General features: G+C 46.3%; 1 protein-coding gene across 2 annotated transcripts in view; it reads left to right on the top strand.

Annotated features, from left to right (window-relative positions):
• Positions 1–750: 750 nt before the first annotated feature.
• Positions 751–20322, top strand: part of ARAP3 (ArfGAP with RhoGAP domain, ankyrin repeat and PH domain 3) — a 167823-nt gene continuing 148251 nt past the window's right edge. For both annotated transcript variants that reach the window (XM_066590558.1, XM_066590556.1), the window contains exon 1: positions 751–894. The gene's annotated coding sequence lies outside the window, so the exon portion shown is untranslated. The remainder of the gene's footprint in view (positions 895–20322) is intronic.

The raw sequence follows: 20322 nt of genomic DNA, 5'->3' as shown, positions 1-20322 counted from the left end.
AGCCACTTTCCCATATCCATCACATATAGACTTGTCAGCCATTGCCCCGTATCCATCCCTGCAGGATATCACCCTGTAGTATACATCACATATAGACTGGTCAGCCACTGGCCCATATACATCACATATACTGTAGACAGGCCAGCCATCCCTGCAGGATATCACCCTGTAGTATACATCACATATAGACTGGTCAGCCACTGGCCCATATACATTAAATATAGACTGGTCAGCCACTGCCCCGTATTCATCACATATAGACTGGTCAGCCACTTCCCTGTATCCATCACATCTAGACTTGTCTGCCATTGCCCCGTATTCATCCCTGCAGGATATCACCCTGTAGTATACATCACATATAGACTGGTCAGCCACTGGCCCATATACATGAAATATAGACTGGTCAGCCACTGCCCCTTATTCATCGCATATAGACTGGTCAGCCTCTAGCCCATAACTATCCTTGCAGGACTCTAGCCCATAACTATCCTTGCAGGATATCACCCTGTAGTATACATCACATATAGACTGGCCAGCCATCCCTGCAGGATATCACCCTGTAGTATACATCACATATAGACTGGCCAGCCATCCCTGCAGGATATCACCCTGTAGTATACATCACATATAGACTGGCCAGCCATCCCTGCAGGATATCACCCTGTAGTACACAGTATTCCAGAGCTGGCAGAGGAGGCTCACCCGCATACAGCTGCAGCCTATGTCGCCTATAGAGTGGGGGAGGCTGCGCTCGTCACTAGGACACAGGAGGGCTGAGCAGCAGAGCTCCGGCTCTCACATCCCCCATCCTGCCGGCAGCCAGCAGCACAGCTACAGCCCTCACTGCCGGGTCAGCAGGGGTAGAGCAGGCGGACGAGTCGTGGCTCCCCGGAGGTCAGTAAGTCCGCAGTGCGGGGGAGAGCAGGCGGACGGGTCGCGGCTCCCCGGAGCTCAGTACGTCCGCACTGCCAGATGGGCATTACACCGGACTGCAGGGGAACCGACTGCACGGTAGTGACTGCTTCAGCTCTGCTACATCTGGGGCTGCTATGCTTGTACATGTTGGGGCTGCTATGCTGGACAAACTGGGATCTGCTGCAGATTGAATGTCATCTCATAGTGATTTGGTCTAAAGCTGCTTTATACGGAACGATAATCAGTGGATCGCGCAAACATGAATGTTCAGTGTAGATGCGACCCGGGATTGTACGACACAGGAGAATTTGTTTGCTTCTCATTCATCGTTCATTTTATGGAGGCATGAAAATCGCTATTAGCTCGTTTACACGTTGTTGCGTGTAAACAGCGATCGTTAAGTTGTTCAGATTCACTGGTTCAGCGAATGGGAACGACCTAACGATTTGTGAGCGAACAAGCAAATGATTTATCTGCTGTATGAACGGGCTGTAATTGTTCGCTCATGCAAGCAATAAATCGCTCAGGGTCAAAGTCCCCCTATCTGATTCTAGAATTGGGTCTGATGTGATATTGTTTGAGGCTAATCTTATAGGTAATGAGTGTCATGTGATCCTAATTGTATCTGGTGATGATTGGGTCTGATCTGATACCAATTGGGTCTGACCTGATATTGTTTGGGTTTAATCTTATGGGTAATGGATCGGATCTGATCCTGATTGTATCTGATCTGGTAATGATTGGGTATGATCTGACAACTGATTGGCTCTGAGCAGATGTTGCTTCTTGAAAGGCTGTGTTCACACTTGGCCTTTTTGGTGCGTGTTTGAAGCATTTCTGATATGCAGCAAAAAAACCAAAAAGCACATGGAGTTTTCAAAAAAAAAGTTTTTAAAAATTGCACACCGTTTTTGATGCTGTGTGTCTTTACAAAGATCACATGCGATTTTTGATGTGTTTTTATGCCGAGGCTCGGAAGCACTGCAAAAACGCTACATAAGAATGCAGCCTAATTGGTTGGACCCGATCCGGATTACAGATGATCTGGCGGTGATTGGTTCTGATCTGATATTGTTTGAGTCTAATCTTACAGGTAATGGATCTGATCCTGATTGTATCTGATCTGGTAATGATTGGGGATGATCTGACAAGTGATTGTCTCTGAACAGATATTGTTTGAAAGGTTGTGTTCACACTTGGCCTTTTTTGTGCATTTTTTGTAAGCGTTTCTGCAGCAAAAAAAAAGCACATGCAGTTTTTAAAAAATACTTTTTAAAAAAACCACACAGTTTTTGAAACTGAAAAATACTTTTTTAAAAACCGCACACAGTTTTTGATGACACATGCGTCTTTAGGCTGCATTCACCCGAATGCATATTGGCTCAGTTTTCACGCAGAGCCGATATACGGTGTCCTCATCTGCAGGGGGGGGGAGGATGGAAGAGCCAGGAGCAGGAAATGAGCTCCCGCCTCCTCTCTGCCTCCTCTCCACCCCCTCTCCGCCCCTCTGAACTATTTGCAATGAAAGGGGGGCAGGGCTAAGTTCTTAGAATTAGACCCGCCCCGGTCCCGCCTCTCCCCATTGCAAATAGTGCAGAGGGGCGGAGAGGAGGCAGAGAGGGGGCGGGAGCTCAGAGCACTGCTCTTGGCTCTTCCAGGCTCCCCCCCCCCCCTGCAGAGAGAGACGACGTATATCGGCTCGGCGTGAAAAGGCAGCCGATATACGTTCGTCTGAATCCACCCGAAGGGTGCATTCACACGAACGTATATCGGCTCGGTTTTCACGCCGAGCCGATATACGTTGTCTCTCTCTGCAGGGGGGGGGGGGAGGATGGGAGAGCCAGAAGCAGGAACTCAGCTCCTGCCCCCTCTCTGCCTCCTCTCCGCCCCTCTGCACTATTTACAATGAAAGGAGGCGGGACAGGGGTAGGGCTAAGGGCACGAATTAGCCCTGCCCCCGTTCCGCCTCTCCCCATTGCAAATAGTGCAGAGGGGGCGGAGAGGAGGCAGAGAGGGGGCGGGAGCTCAGTTCCTGCTCCTGGCTCTTCCATCCTCCACCCCCCCCCCTGCACACGAGGACGACGTATATCGGCTCGGCGTGAAAACCGAGCCGATATACGTTCGTGTGAATGCACCCTTACAAAGATCACGTGTGTTGAATGAAACCCGCATGTAGTTTTTGTATGCAATTTTGGGCTGAGGTTCAGAAGCACTGCAAAAATGCTAAGTGTCAATGCAGCCTGATGGGTTGGATCTGATCTAAATTGCATCTGATCTGATATTGATTGGTTCTGGTCTCATATTGTTGGGGTCTAATCATATAGGTAATGTGTCAGATATGTGTTAGATCTAGAGATGAGCGAGTATACTCGTTTCGAGTAATTACTTGATCGAGCACCGCGATTTTCGAGTACTTTCGTACTCGGGTGAAAAGATTCGGGGGGCGCCGTGGGGGGTAGCAGCAGGGAACAGGATGGAGCCCCCTCTCTCTCCCTCTCTTCCCCCCCCCCCCCCCCCCCCCCCACTCCCCGCTGCAACCCCCCACTCACCCATGGCGCCCCCTGAATCTTTTCACCCGAGTACGGAAGTACTCGAAAATTGCGGCGCTTGGGCGAAAAAAGGGCGTGGCCGAGTAGGCTCGCTCATCTCTAGTTAGATCTGATCCTGCATATATCTGATCTCACGGTTGGATCTGATCTGGCAATGGTGCTAATTATTACATGAGTGTTTCTCGCCTGCATTGATTGCATTTAGCAGCGGAGAAACGCAGCCTAGTGGTTGAGTGATTGGATCTGATCTGGCAATGATTGGCTCTATAGCTACTATTGGTAAACGTCTGTGTAGTGTGATACATTGTTACATGTTTGCTTTGTGTAGACACAAGGATAATTACTAACAGGGCTTCTAGTTTGTATCGGGTAAGATACCATTGTGTCTATCACTGGTTTCGGGTCATTTACATTGTTTCCACTTTTTCTTCCTGTTACAAGTTATTTTGTATGTACGTCATACGGGCCGGACTACAAGTGCACTTTACTGAGATACTTCAGTGACTTCACAAGCGCGGCACTGATTGCTCTCTCTTCCATCTTCTTGCATCATCTCTTTTCTCTGAAGTTTTCACATAAAGCATGTCATTAATATATACTGGAAGGCTTTGAGGCCAAGTCATCAACTTGAACTCTTTGTCATACTGCTAAAAAGTTTCTGTACAATTTCCGTAGTGTCAGATGCCTACAGAGGGAGAGAGGGCTTGCCAACGAGGGCTTATGTTCTACAAGGCAAGGGAAAGTAGGCAATAAGTACTTAGGCTTTTCTGAAGAAGTGGGATTTCAGGTTCCTTGAAGGTTTTGAGGATGTGGGAGAGTCTGATGGTTTGAAGTAGAGAGTTTATGCAGAACACAACTGAGAAAGCTTAGAGATGGTTGTGTGAGGAGTAGATGAGTGAAGAACAGAGGAGATCTTATGAGGACCAGAGATTACATGTGGGCAGGTATCGGATATAGGTCAAAGATTTAGGCCGACTGCACACGACTGGATTTGCATCGCAGGATCTGGGTCGGGCGTCCGCCTCTGGGTTCTGCAGCAAATACCTTCCATAGCATCTTATGGAAAAGCACTTTTTTTCTGCACACGAGCAGAGATCAATTGCAATTTTCTGCTCGAGGAAAAATCGCAGCATGTTCTATTTTTTAGCGAATTCCGCATGGACGGCTTCCATTGAAGTCAAAGGAAGCCGTGAAACCTGCGGCCCTAATGCAATTGGCATCACCTAGTGATGACGCGGGAAAAGCAGGGGTTTAAAAAATTAAATCTGTACTGCGCGTGTCTAATGGTGAGCCATCCGGACCATACGCAGCAGAGAGAATATGACAGATATGCGGGGCCATCGGCTGAGAACAGGGTTGGATTCCGGTGCGGGATCCCGCATCTGGAATCCGACCCATTCGTGAGCAGCCGGCCTTATGGATATTATCCTACTGAAGAAGACCACTATTAGGGAATGCCGCTATCATGGAGGGGTGTACTCGGTCTGCAGTAATGTTTATGTAGGTGGTACATGTCATAGTAACCTCCACATGAATTCATGTCCCAAGGTTTCCCAGCAGAACATTGCCCAGAGCATTGTCTCCTTCCCATAGTGTATCCTGGTGCGATGTCTTCCTCAGTTAAGCGACGCACACACACACAACTAATGTAAAAGAAATCATGATTCATCAGACCAGCCTGCCTTCTTCCATTGCTCCGTGGTCTGGGTCTGATGCTCACTTGCCTACGGTAGGCTTGGACACTTTGACCGGTCTGTGGCTATGCAGCCACAACCATTCCTTGTGTGATCTGAAGCCTTTCTGTCAGCAGTAACTTTTTTAGGAATTTGTGTTCTTCTGTAGGATCGGGAACAGACAGGCTAGCCTTCGCTGCTCATGTGCATCAATGAGCCTGGCACCACTTCACCAGTTGTTTCTCTTTGGACCACTTTTAGTAGGTACTAACCACTACATAACAGGTACATCCCACAGGACCTTCAGTTTTGGAAATGTTCTGATCCAGTTTTCTCCTCATCACAATCTGATCCTTGTCAGAGTTGCTCAGATCCTTAGGCTGGGCTCACATGACCGTATATGTAAAACCCTGCAAGAGTTACGCATGATTTTACCGCTGTGGATCCGTCGGAGATCGGGGCCAATCGCAGTGTATGGCAGTGATATTGTACTGCACATGACAGTGTAATTCACTCACGCTGTCATACACAGTCTTTTTTTTGTTAGTTTTTTTCTTTAATTTCCCACGCTGTCACTTCGCAGCGACACGCCCACAGAGAACAATGGACTTTACCTGCATCCGCCGCTTGGAAAATAAGACAGCTGGCTTTGTTTAAGCATTGCAAGGTTTTCTGTCGACCAACGGAATTCCGCGCTGCAGCGTATTTTTCACGCAATATGCCCATGTGAATGGATAAGAAAGCGCTAATTAAGTAGGAATCGATCGCTTCTATCATTCACTGATGCGATTTTCATCCATAATGCAACTCTGCCGTATCAAGGGCCACCCAGCAGGTTGCATAGCAGAAGGGACACTTCTACATCCTCTATGCAATGGGCACTATGTAGCCTGCAATAGAGAAGGCAAAAGCGGTTAAAAACCGCTGCTGCTTTCTTCTCTGGGTCCACAGCTGTCACTGACAGCCGAGGACCTGACCTGCTCCTGCTACATTGCAGGAGCAGAGGCTTTAATCTCGAGCTGTATTTTTTTACTATCATCCAGGTTTAAAGCCCAGGACCAACTTGGTAAATTTGTCTTGCTTGCTCCTTAACCCTTTCCAATCCACTGTCTGACATCTAAAGACATTATGATTTAAGGCTATACAGCTCCGATGTTGGAAGGCGTCTGTTGGGGTTCTCTTACTGTATATTGCCAGCCTCTCTGCTGTCGGAGCCTATCTAATGTGTCACCTCATGCAGTACTGGCTTTAGCCAGCAGATAGCGCCGTTGTATAACGGCGGAAAAAGAGTAAGCTCCCTAGGAAAAGCAGGATACAAATTGGATTGGAAAGGGTTAATGGTTTAAAAAGGCCGCTGCTCCATTGTCAGTTCCTGACAAATGCTCATTCACAACTGTACAAACTGTCATCATTACAAAAGCTGAAGGCAATGAGCATGTCTGACCAGTAAAACAGCGGAGCGGACGGGTCGTTAGCATTGGATACCAATGGAGAACTAGGCGGGGGGGGGGGGACAGGGTAACGAATATCTCTGAAGCTTTGTAACATTATATTGCAAATTACATCTTATTCTCTAATGAAGCGTTGTCTTTAACTCTTAATTGCCGGAGTACCCCTTTAACTCCACATGAAACACCATGAAATTCCTTACGCCCTTCCGTCCTCTACATCTTGTGATCCGTCCGTCTCCCCAGCTTTGGATGACTTCCCGTATTGGTGACCATTCTGTCTACAAGGTTTCTCAGTGTGAGAAAAATGTTCACTCCGCTCAGTTACACCCCCTTACAAAATCCGATAACCTTATGGCACCCTTTACCCTGCACTCCCCACCCTTCGTCACATCTACCCCAATGTATTTCAAGGACACCCGTGTGTGATGACTTGCATGTAATTAATGAGCCTTTTCCATATTTCATATCGCAGCGGGAAAACCTAATCTAAGCATAATAGACATCTTTATCCACAATCCCAGCGTAGCGAGTCGAAAGGAAGAAAAGGGATTTCCTAAAATAAGCCCACTATTCTTTCAGCAGGAAATAGCACTATACATTGGAGAAGAAAAATGGTCACTGGACAAGCACTAAAACCACAGCGACCTTTACCCTCCGCGACTTACAGGAAGGGACTGATTAAACTTTTGCCAAGTCAGGGAAGAGTCTCTCCAGTTTAACCCATTGGTTCCAGTTGCAGCCTATTATGTTCTCACAGGGCCCTATTGTTTCAGAGGATTCTTCAAATGAAAGGCCGTGTAATACAGGATAGCGTACCATGGCGGCCTGCGTCGTCTATGAGCTAGGGCTTTTGTTTTTCTCCTAGAACCAGCATTGTTCTTTATTTTGCATGTATTGTGAACTTCCCTATTTAGAGTGCTGCCAAGAAAGTGATGAAATCTTATTTTTTGCGGTTGCTTGGCTTTTTAGATTGATAGTGCTGCTCTTCTTTTCACTGACCCCGGTTCATATTACAGTATATAACATTACAGTCAGGAACCCCATGGACTTTTGGTCCACTTAAAGTGGTTGTCCAATACCGGGCAACATTCCCCTTAGATGGCTTACTATGCTAAAATAACAAAAGGAGCAGTACTTACCCATTCTCTGTTGCGGCGACCAGTACTGCAGTCCTACTGTGGTCCTAGTGTTTGTTGCAGCTGATGATGTCACCTGACCACCGTACCACCATTCTCCTGGCATTAGTGGTCACATCCTGGGCTACATGATGCCAGGAGTTTGAAACAGTGAACCTGCAACTTCTGGCTGCAGTGGTCAGGTAACATCCTTTGCCACCGGAAACACTGGGACCACAGTGGGGCTAAGTGTTGTCCAGTAATCAGACAACTATAGTTGAGAGAACATACTCTGTCGAGCTTGATGCTCGTTCGAGCATTAGCATACTCGATGGTGCTCGTTACTCGAACGAGCATCAAGCCGTGTTCGACCCCGCCCCAGTTTTTGGCTCCTCCCCACTGTGACGTGCCTTTTTTGGCCCCTCCCCGCTGCAGCGCGCATCATTAGCAAATTGGCTGGCTGGAGAGAGAGAACGAGAGAGAGAGAACGAGAGAGAGAGAACGAGAGTGAGAGAGAACGAGAGAGAGAGAACGAGAGTGAGAGAACGAGAGTGAGAGAGAACGAGAGTGAGAGAGAACGAGAGTGAGAGAGAACGAGAGTGAGAGAGAACGAGAGTGAGAGAGAACGAGAGTGAGAGAGAACGAGAGTGAGAGAGAACGAGAGAGAACAAGAGAGAGAGAGAACGAGTGTGAGAGAGAACGAGTGTGAGAGAGAACGAGAGTGAGAGAGAACGAGAGAGAGAGAGAACGAGAGAGAGAGAGAGAACGAGAGAGAGAGAGAGAACGAGAGAGAGAGAGAGAACGAGAGAGAGAGAGAACGAGAACGAGAGAGAGAGAGAACGAGAGAGAGAGAGAGAGAACGAGAGAGAGAGAGAGAGAACGAGAGAGAGAGGGAGAGAGAACGAGAGAGAGAGAGAACGAGAGTGAGAGAGAACGAGAGTGAGAGAGAACGAGAGTGAGAGAGAACGAGAGAGAGAGAGAACGAGAGAGAGAGAGAACGAGAGAGAGAGAGAACGAGAGAGAGAGAACGAGAGAGAGAGAACGAGAGAGAGAGAGAGCAAGAGAGAGAGAGAACGAGTGTGAGAGAGAACGAGTGTGAGAGAGAACGAGTGTGAGAGAGAACGAGAGAGAGAGAGAACGAGAGAGAGAGAGAACGAGAGAGAGAGAGAACGAGAGAGAGAGAGAACGAGAGAGAGAGAGAACGAGAGAGAGAGAACGAGAGAGAGAGAGAGAACGAGAGAGAGAGAGAGAACGAGAGAGAGAGAGAGAACGAGAGAGAGAGAGAACGAGAGAGAGAGAGAACGAGAGAGAGAGAACGAGAGAGAGAGAGAGAGAACGAGAGAGAGAGGGAGAGAGAACGAGAGTGAGAGAGAACGAGAGTGAGAGAGAACGAGAGAGAGAGAGAACGAGAGAGAGAGAGAACGAGAGAGAGAGAGAACGAGAGAGAGAGAGAACGAGAGAGAGAGAGAACGAGAGAGAGAGAGAGAGAGAACGAGAGAGAGAACGAGAGAGAGAGAACGGACGAGAGAGAGAGAACGAGAGAGAGAGGGAGAGAGAACGAGAGAGAGAGAGAGAACGAGGGAGAGAGAACGAGGGAGAGAGAGAGAGAAGGAACGAGTGAGAAGGAACGAGAGAAGGAATGAGGGGGAGAGAGAGAACGAGGGGGAGAGAGAGAACGAGGGGGGGAGAGAGAATGAGAGAGAGAGGGAGAGAACGAGAGAGAGGGAGAGAGAACGAGAGAGAGAGAGAGAGAGAACGAGAACCTAGGGGGGAAAAAAAGCTCGGGATCCGGCGTCCCACATATAAAATTGCTCGAGTCTCCCATTGTAGTCAATAGGGTTTGTTATTCGAGTAGAGCTCTCGAATTTTATGAAAAGCTCGTCTCGAATAACGCGGACCCCAGCATTTGGGTGCTCGCTCATCTCTTCAGACAACCCCTTTAATCCAGCACTTTTTAATGGCAGTTTGGGTCTTTTCCGATTTTATATTATATTCATACCTGCGTTAGGGCTCTGTTCGGACTTTTCGTCTGTTTCATTTTTGGAGCAGGGAAACAGAATTCAAACAGAAATAAACATTTCTGTTCTTTTCCTCATTGATTTCAATGGGTTTTCAAAAAAAAGAATGCTTTCTGTTTGTCTCCGTTTTTTTTTTTAACTGAACAGATAACGCAGTCTGCAGCGCTATTTCTTCAGTTAAATAATCAAACAAAATTGAATGGAAGCATACTGAAAGTTTTCCGTTTTGCTTTTATTTATTTATTTTTGTAAAATCATTGAAACCATAAGGGAAAAGATCGAAAATGTTTATTTCTGTTTTGTTACATACACCGTTATATAATGTAAATCAAGTGTGCGCTGTGTTCCTCGACGTTGGAGACAATGATCGAGGAATTGGGAAGTCTTACTTCTGTATATCATCAGTGTGTGCTATGTGTGAGTGTATCCACCATATGTATCTTCTAGGTTCGTCAGTATGTACTGCGGAGGCATATTTTGACCCTGTATACAGATAGGGGAACGTTTAACAACCCCCTCTCCACCATATTTCTGGTGACAGTCATATGTTCCAAGGAGACATGACCTTGTTGGCTGAACTATCCTTCACGCCAGAAATTGGCAAAAAGTGTAGTGGAAATCCACAGCAGCTAATGGCTGGTATAGATTCCAACCTGGCTTATTAACAGGCTAAACATGTGCCCCTTAATACACTTGGTGCATATTACTCTGGGGCCATCTTTATGATGGCCCTTGGAATCAGGAATATATACGAGTAGAGATAAGCAAGCATACTCGCTAAGGACAATTGCTCGATTGAGCATTGTCCTTAGCGAGCATCTCCCTGCTCAGAAGAAAAGGTTTGGCTGCCGGCGCAGGTGACAGGTGAGTTGCAGGAGGGAGCAGGGGGGAGAGAGGGAGAGAGAGATCTCCCCTCCATTCCCCCCTGCTCTCCCCAGCTGCTCCCCACCCGCCGCTGGCAGCCGATTCTTTTCTTCCAAGCGGGCAGGTACTCGCTATGGGCAATGCTCGCTCGAGTAATTGCCCTTAGCGAGTATGCTCGCTCATCTCTATATACGACTACTCTCACATGACTGGGATCCATTTAAGGAATGGAGGTAATTATAGGCGCTAGCGGAGTAACTATAGGGGGTGGAGGGGATGCAGTTGCACCCGGGCCGAGGAGCCTTAGGGGGCCCATTTGCCCATTTGGCTTCTCTTCTCCATACAGGGAGCCCAGTACTATGACTAAAGCATTGTAGTTTGGGGCCCGTTACAGATTTTGCATTCTGGCCCAGAAGCTTCAAGTTAGGCCTCTGATAGGCGCCATCAGAAATCCGCCTCCGCCAGGCGGTACATGTGCTGCACTGCTCAGGCTGATTCCTGTGGGAACGTTTTCCAATTTCTCACAAGTAATCCCTTAAACATGTGGCGTTTCCCTCCGAAGTGTTGAAAGAAGTTTGCACCTCCACAGCCCTTCTAAACTCAGAAACAGAGGGGCTTTCCCGACTTTCTGGTCTTTCAGGTGAAACATGTTGTACAGACCCATGGGCGCTGCAATGGTGGGAGGTTTTGAAAGAACACCTGATCACACACAACCCTGGCGTTTCTCCCTCCGCTTGGCATAGAGTCGATCACGCTGCTTCCCCCCTGTACTTTCAATTTCTTAAAGGGGTATTCCAGTTGTGAAGCAAATTTTTAAAATTCCATGTATGAAAGGTGTTTGTGCCATATTTATACATAGCTAGTTATAGGTATAAATTGCATAGCCATTACCTTCCTATCCTGCCCCCCATATCTGATGTTCCGTCCCCCCACATCGCTATTTTCAAAGATGGCTGACCCATCCCTGCTGACATGCAGCTGGAAACTACACATATCCAAATTCCCCACTCCGTACTTCCTTCCTGTTTATGTCCCCAATAGGTGCTGCCCTGCTATTGGTCAGCAATCCGATCCTGAGAGCTGAAGAGAAAAAGAGCCCAACCGGTAGGGCTGGAATGCATACAGGACGTATCAGGACAACTAGTGAATAAACCCTTCTAGGGTGCCGGGAGAAGGGAATGGCTTATAGAGCTACAGGATCACACTGCAAACTTTAATAACTTTTGATTAATATTTATTTGACAGCAACTTTGCATAACCGGAAGACCCCTTTAACTTTAGTTCAAACAGTAACCAATCAGGACAGCTTTGTTAGCGGTCAGCAGCGGTCTCAGGAGCCTTCTGTGCTCCGAACTTCTTAAGAAGATTAGATTCTCTACTTTTGTCGGTCCTTATTGTGGCCCCTGGTACAGAGCATTCTCACTGCGTGTATCAGCCAGAACTCAGCTTCCAGCATCCTAAGCCTTTCGGGTCTAGCGCTTAGCTGCACCATTATCCCTTTCCAATCCACTGTCTGACCTCTGAAGACATTCTGATTGAAGGCTGTACAGCTCTGATGTCAAAAGACACCCAGCAGGGTATTCTTACTGTATATAACTGGCTGCTCTGTTGTCGGGGGCCTCTCCAGCATGTCCCATATCGCAGTACTGGCTTTAGCCAGCAGATGGCGCCATTGTATAATGGCAGAAAGAGAAAGCCCCCAAGGAAACCCTGAATCCAAAATTGAATTGCAAAGGATTAATGTGGCGCTGGCTTAATTTTCTCTTCTGGTTCCTGAGACTCCCACCTCTAACCTAGTTTAAAAAAACGTCTTACAAAATAGCACATTAGCAGCAGAAACATACAAAAGAGCAGAAATCACAATAGAGGTGCACCTAGTTACAGAATGAGGACCGAAATGTTACATTATGGAATTGCCTATTTATTTTTGTAACTATTAACTACTTTATTACCAGAGACTTATCACTTTTCAATATCCATTCTTTCATCCCCGCATTCCAAGAGCTATAATGCTTAAGTGTGAAGAAAAAAAAATGCGATTGCGCCATTTTTGGTGGGTTTCAGCTTTTACAGCGTTCACAATGCAGTAAACATGACGTATGAACATCAGCAGGATTATGTTTATACCAAATCTATATAGTTTTTTTAATTGTTTTCTATTTTGAAAAAGTTATTTAAAAATTTTGCTACACAAGAATTGCTTTCCATCTTCATATTCTGAGGCTGCGTTCCCACGAACGTACATCGGCTCGGTTTTCACACCGAGCCGATAAACGTTGTCCTCGTGTGCAGGGGGGGGGGGGGGAGGATGGAAGAGCCAGGAGCAGGAACTGAGCTCCCGCCCCCTCTCTGTCTCCTCTCCACCCCTCTGCACTATTTGCAATGGAAGGAGGTGGGGCGTCCCGCCTCTCCCCATTGCAAATAGTGCAGAGGGGGTGGAGAGGAGACACAGAGGGGGCGGGAGCTCAGTTCCTGCGTCTGGCTCTTCCGTCCTCCCCCCTCACCCCCCTCCCTGCACACGAGGACAACGTATATCGGCTCAACGTGAAAACCGAGCCGATATACATACGTGGGAATGCACCCTGAGATTGTAACTTTTTTCATTTTTTTTCGTCAATAGGGCTGTGTGAGGGCTCATTTTTTACAGAGTGAGCTTCAGTTTTTATTATTACCATTTTGGGGTGCATACATTTTTTTTTTTGGGAGCTGGGATTCCAAAAAAATTACAATTCTGACATTCCTTTTTTTTCTATTTTTTTTTAACTGCCTTCACCATGCAGGATAAATATTGTGATAATTTCCATGCTCGGCAATACCAAATATGCGTTTGTTTTTTTAATTAAGTTTTTTTAAATAGGAAAAATGGGAAAAGGGTTTTTTGTTTGAACTTTTAATATTTGAACTTAAAAACTTATTTTATTTAGTCCCCACAGTGGACTTGCACTTGCAATCATTTGATCACTTGTGCTATATACTGCAATACTTCAATATTGCGGTATATAGTGACTTATGATGTTGCCTTTCAAGCCCTGCCTTGGACAGGGCTTGATGGGCATCTATGTGTGGTAGCCCTGGGAGCCTTCAGTAAGCTCGGGCTGCCATGCTAGCCTATCAGCACCCAGTACCAGCAGATCTTCCTCATGGCAGGCAGTTTTCAGGCTGTGAGTTAAGAAAAGTTTGCTGCAATGTAGCTCACAGAGCATTGTCTAGGCGGGATACACTGTCAGCTGTGGGAAGAAAAGTTGACTGGATACAGATTTTCAGCCTATCCATCTCAGCAAGAAATTTCCATTTACTGATAATAGCAATCTTGAAAAGTGTGAGAAACTGATGCACAAACTTCAATAATTCGATTGCCCTCCCCACCCTCAACCCTAGATATAATCAAGGACAGAAATATTTACCGTTATCTATGGAGATTGCATGGCTGCATGCTACATATTATGGCACTGATACTAATGGGTTTGGGTGAACCCGCTAATTAGAAGGGTTGTCTGCATACTTTTCACAAAGTCCTATGCCATGGCTGCACTTGGCACAGGCTGCTCCGGGGATGAATACATTCTCTGTATAGTGTCGTGTGATATCCCCGTACAATGATATTTTTCACTGCCATGATTCTGTCTGGACACAGGACTATTTTAGACATCACGAAATTCAGATCTCACAATTTTTCCAAGTACATTGTCAGCTCATGTAGTCAGCTGGAAGCATCCGATGGAATTATTGACTTAGTCAGAAGAATTTTAATGTTCCGCCCATGTGATGGAACTGGTGTGTGGTTCACTCTTCTGAGCTTGGGAACATTTGTTATCTGCTATACCATAAGAATCAGTGTGACTACGCAAAGATTTCCGACTTGATATATACAATATATTACCCATCAGGGTAATTATTTCCAATTACTCATATAGCGTCAATATATTCTGCAGCTCGTCACCAGATCTCAGACACACAGTAGGGCTAATTTCATTGGAAGCCATTGAAGAAAATTTTTTGCATGTGGAAGAAGAGAGTACCTGGAGTTCAATGGGATTTGTGGGGTAAACTAGGGATGACTTATCTTTAGGACAGGTCATCAGTAGTTGATTAATGGGGGTCCACCATCACAAATCAGCTGATGGAAGTGACAGCAGCTCTTGGGTGACAGCTGGAGCTTCTTCAGTCCATTCACTTGAATTGGAGTGAGCTGCTCTCAGGCCACGTGACCAATGAACATGACATCAGAAAGTTGAGAAGAAGCTGCGGCACTTACCTGACCACTGTGGTTTCCCTTAATTAGCTGATCGTCAGGTATCCCAAGCAACGGACTTCGATGATCAACTCTTGATGACCTATCCTGAGTTTAGTCCTAGACAAAATGAGGAGACTATCAAGAGGATCCACCAATGCTCTACACAATAATGGACACTAATTAAAGGTGGTTGATCTGTATAGATGGGCCTGTGAGCCCTAGTCCAACATTGTGTGCAATGAGCTGAAGTCAGCAGGCGTAATCTGAGTGGTTGGTTCCGATTCTAGCTTCATTACCAGGGTTGTTACTCTGCCTGGAAATGAAGGCCTGTGCAACTAATGTCTCACACTAACAAGGTCGACGACCACAGTAAAGAATAGAGATGAGCGAGCGTACTCGCTAAGGCAAACTACTCGAGCGAGTAGTGCCTTATGCGAGTACCTACCCGCTCATCTTAAAAGATTCGGGTGTCGGCGGGGGAGAGAGGTGAGTTGCGGGTGTGAGCAGGGGGGAGGGGGGGGGGAGAGTGAGAAAGAGATTTCCGCCCCCTCGCCAGCACCCGAATCTTTTGAGACGAGCGGGCAGGTACTCGCATAAGGCACTACTCGCTCGAGTAGTTTGCCTTAGCGAATACGCTCGCTTATCTCTAGTAAAGAAGTCTTTTGTGACGCCAGTGCCTCTGAGTAGGATGTAACATCAGAACAAAATAGTCAGTAGTCAAAGCGTTGTTTGAACCGGAGGCACACGGTTTACTTAACACTGTTTTAATAATAACGTTTTTTAGTACATACTACAACAGTCTTAGGTAACAACAATTCTGGCAAGTTTTCCATAACAGTCACCAATAAAACTTGCTTGATTAACCTCCCCTTCCCAGACGTTAGTCTCAATTATCTGATGGCTAATCCTGGGGGAGTGTTCTCGAGGCATAGAGGAGAAAAACTGGACAGTCTCTCTCTATTTCCTTGACCCTCTCGCCGGTGATTTAGCAGGCATGTCCTACATTTACTCACGGTAGGCTTGTCCTTCACCTCGCATCCGTGGAGTCTGCACTGACTTGAAATCTGTAGTTAAGCAGGGGAGTTCACAGCATTCTCCGCAAACTCCCTCTGCACTCCTGTCCCTGCTCTCGGTCATACGTGTGAACGTATCCTGATGCAAAATGTGATATTTCTTTATAAGTCAACATGATGTAGGGTTTTTGAGATGGAAAAGTCTTATCCCTCTATGAATTTCCTAGCCACCAGATGATTTTGGCCCTGATGCTGTTCAGTTTGTTTTTTCTTATACTGGTCTGGGGTGGGGAGATAAAGTTTTCTTGTGAGGAGTGCACCAAGTTGGTGTAGGGAGTCTTATGTAGGCCATGCTATGCTGCCTGTGAAAAAATATGCAAAGTGGGGTTGGAAAACACTGTGGAGGTACATTTCTGTCCCTTCTTTGCATACTTTTTCTTATATAGTAGTTTGATGTTTGCCCGGTAAATAAAGCTGACCATAGAGACGAGATTTTCACTGGCAGATCTCACCCATTACATCTGGGGAATCGGACATCGAATAGTTCTGATTTCCACCCATCTGATGTTGTTCTCTCAATTTGTACACAAACAAGGAGGCATCTGACATTAGTTGGGCTGAAGATTAGAAGTTAAGTCAGAAAATATTACTTTACTGAAAAAAATATATGATGTTTGGTCAAAAACATCCAGCAAATGTGGTTGGAAAATCAACATTAAGTGAATTTAAAGGAGTTTTCTTAAACTAAGGGCTCTTTCACACAAGCGCATATCGGCTGCGTTTTCACGGCCGCCCGATATACGCTACCTATTTTATGCATTGGTTTCCAATGCATTAGTTCAGATGGGCGTATTCCTGAGGCGTAAAAATGTCTGGCCAGCAAAGATTGTGCATGCAGAGCGAAGTTCGGCCGGTCGTTTTTACACTGGCTGGAAAAGATAGTCTTGGAACTATCTTCAGGCCGGAATTTGACGGGGGCTCCCATAGACTCCTATGGGAGCTGCCGGAGAAGGGAGGTGGGGGGACGTTCAGCAGCATATCTGCTAAACTCCCACCCCCTTACCTCCTTCTCTGTGACGCTAGCCGGCTGTTTGCAATAAGGGGGTCGGGAGCTAGTTGCCAAGCTTCCGCCGCCTTCCCTTGCCGACAGCTGATGAGGGGGTGGAAAGGGGGAGGCAGTTAAGCAAAGCTAAACTGTCTCACCCATCCCCCGCCGGACAGTATCCAGGGCTCAGCGTATACTTGCTGGACCCAGGCTGTCTGAACAAGCGGACAAATGGAAGATGATTTGATCACGGTTGCCTCTCGTTCATGAGATTTTCGGAAGCGCTGTGGCTGTGACACGGTCGACTGAAAATAGCCTACACTTGTGTGAAAGAGCCCTAAGAAAGATAATTTCTGGGCAGGAAATGTGTTACGATAAATCAAGTTAGCAGTAAGCACCTGTTACATTGTCACAGGCATTGAAAGCTATGAAATTTCCTTCATACTCATGGATACAAATTGCGTATTCCGCGAACAGTGATAAACTCGTAGCATGCTCTATTTTGCAGCTGTCGCCATGCAAACGGCCCTTGTTGAAGTCAATGGAGGCTGTGCGATACACAGCCCATACGCAATTAACAATACATATGCAGTGCGGGTACCTGCGCCATAGTTTAGCAACAACGCGGAACATACAAACATTAAAAAAACCAAAACTGTACTGCGCATGACTGACGGCGAGCCACCACGGTCATATACATTACAGAAAAATCAGGTATGTAGGATCGCCAACCAGGCTTACAGCTGGAATCCGATCCGTCCGTGTGCGCCAGGCCTAAGGCCGGCAAAGCCTACAATAACATATATTAAATAAGGGCCTTGCAGTCTTTTTCTGCCATCAATCCTCTAACATGAAGTGGTATCGGAGATATCTGGTGGCTACTCCTTCTGGTGTCACCATTCATGGTGGAGTCAATGGATATAGACTTCTTAGGCTAAAATCTCATGTCTACAGCCAATTAAATTCGTAAATATGTGACTTGGATGATCCTTGAAGATGCCTGCAGCTTTGTTAGAGTAGTTGAGGTCATCATCTTGGGGCAACCACAATCTTCTCCAATGTTCTGATGAGTCTATTTAGACTTTTTCATTGACTGAGGCCAACGTACAGTTAGGGATTTCGACATGTTTTCTCTGATGCCGTAGTGCTGCGGCTTTCAGGCCGTGAGCAAGTGTTGACTTGTCTGTTGTACAAAGCCAAACCATGAAACAAGAACACATTACAGAAGCCAAAATAATAGATCCTTGTATATTTGCAGTGGGAGTCGGTTTCAAAGACCTGTGAACAGTGGGCAAGTGATGTAGAAAAAAGCTTTTTTATTTTCTTCTGTACGCCTGAGAATTAACTTTGTTTTGAGTGAGTCATAAGACTGAGAGCATTGTTCATGGAAGAACGACCGAAGACATTCACTATTCAGTTTTAAAGCATCTTCAACCCTGTATACAGTAGATGAAGAAATAAAAAAAACTTTTAAAGATAGATGTGCTCCTCCTTAGAAGTGTCTGATCGCTAACTCTAGTGTCTTTCCTGTGGTTAAACCTCATCTTATTTTGCTTTTTACAACTTCTATTTAAAGTTACGGTAAACAACCTTGAAAAGCATATTTTTTGGTCATCTTAAAGGGCAGTTCCACCATCTTTATTTTTGATATTACTCATTGGGATCAATCATGAAACCATCATGGTCTAGAATACAAAAAGTCACAATTATTTTGGATTGTTTTTTAAACTTCCAGATGAGTTGTCGATTCTTTTCCCCCTTTCTTGTGTGAGAACCAAGCTCCTCTCACCCCGGGTATTAGATGTATATTTTAGGGAGGCTCCAATAAGAAATATTTTTTATGTCAAGGATAAAAAACGTTCTACCTTACTTCAAAAACAGCGTCACTTTTGTCCATAGGTTGTATTTTGTATTGCAGTTCATCCTCTTTGGAGGGATGCTGAGCTGTAATACCAGACACAACCCATGTGTAGTGGCCCAGAGTTAACGGGGCCCCTCCATAAGTGTGAATGCATTTGTCTTGTGCATATGTGTTGTCAGCGTCTTCTGTGTTGCATGAATATGTTGTGTATTGCATACTGAATGGGTTAACTGTCTGGTATGTGATATGTCTGGAAAATGTATCATGTTGTATGTCATGTGATTGTGCTGAGTATATATGTCTTTGCAAGGTGTCTGCAAGAGAGATCTGTTCTGGGCTTAGAAGAGAGGAGAGCTTGGAGTTCTGCAAGTGAGCTACACAGATACAATCTGCTCTGTGTGGTCCGCAATGATATGTCATCCTGTGGATCCCTATCGCATTATTTTGTGTTTTGCACCATTTTTCCTGCTGCCGTGTGTATACTGCTGTTGGACTGTTAAACTGTTATGTTCAAGTAAAGGAGCACTGCCAACCATTCCCGACTTTGCTTTAAACGTTTCCCTGTGTGTGGACTACTCATTTTTCTACCATCTGCATTAACCGCAGAAGAAGGAACGGTGGCGGACTTTCAGGTGATCCACATCTTGGGTTACCCCTGTGAAACTTCCCCAGCAGTAACTTGGATGGGTCCTGTGCTTCCCCCAGGGAAGGAAATGGTAGAACCCCATGACAAGGCCTCAATCTACCCACTATCTCCATGGTTGAGGGCCCGCTCCTCAGACACTGCACATGCACAAAAGTGGCAGTGTTACTGCGAAAATAGGCCTTTTTTTCTGTTTCGGGGTGAATGGTTTAAATGAATTGTGCCAAGATGGCATGTGCTGGTCACATGCCCTATTAGGGCATATGAAGTCATAGAGCAGGGTCACCTGCTTGGGAGCCCCCTTTACGTCCTAGCCACTCACTAAGAGCAGCTCCTCTCCTAGCAGACCTTCCACTCATTCTGCATATCTCTTGCAACACCTCTGCAGGCGAAATGTTACGCTGGCATTGGCTTCCCAGCCAAAATCCGCGCGGCTGATCCGCAAATCAAGCTAACTCTAGGGATACATGGGTATCTGCAAATCAAATAAAGCATGCAGATCTGATTTGTGACCTTTTGGCTGGAAAAAAATTGCAGCATGCTCCGTTTAAGTGTGGATCCTACACAGACGGCTTCCATTACGGACGGACCGCGGATTCCACGGGAAAGCAGAAGTTTTAAAAAAAAAAGTACTGAGCATCGGCGCTCCCGCAGACCCGGAAATAGAAGACCCGAATAGCACGCAGAAGACCCGGAGAGGTAACCGCAGGGTCCTCGGCTGCGGGAAGGGTCGGATTACGCTGCGGGCTCCCACATGCGGAATCCAATCTGCCCGTGGACATGAGGCCTAAGGGCAGTCAGTTAATGACCCCAGTCCTCGCCTTCTCAAAGGGGTTGCGCATCTTAGCACAACCCTTTTAAAGGGGTTTACCTAGCACAACATGGAAATTCTAAAAATGGTGAACTCTAGAAGGCAGAGCTAAGTAGTAGCAACCTGTACC

The sequence above is a fragment of the Eleutherodactylus coqui genome, chromosome 2 (assembly GCF_035609145.1).
Source record: "Eleutherodactylus coqui strain aEleCoq1 chromosome 2, aEleCoq1.hap1, whole genome shotgun sequence".
In the NCBI taxonomy this organism is placed as follows: Eukaryota; Metazoa; Chordata; class Amphibia; order Anura; family Eleutherodactylidae; genus Eleutherodactylus; species Eleutherodactylus coqui.
Note: the sequence above shows the minus strand (reverse complement) of the source record. Positions and strands in the feature narration are given on the sequence as shown.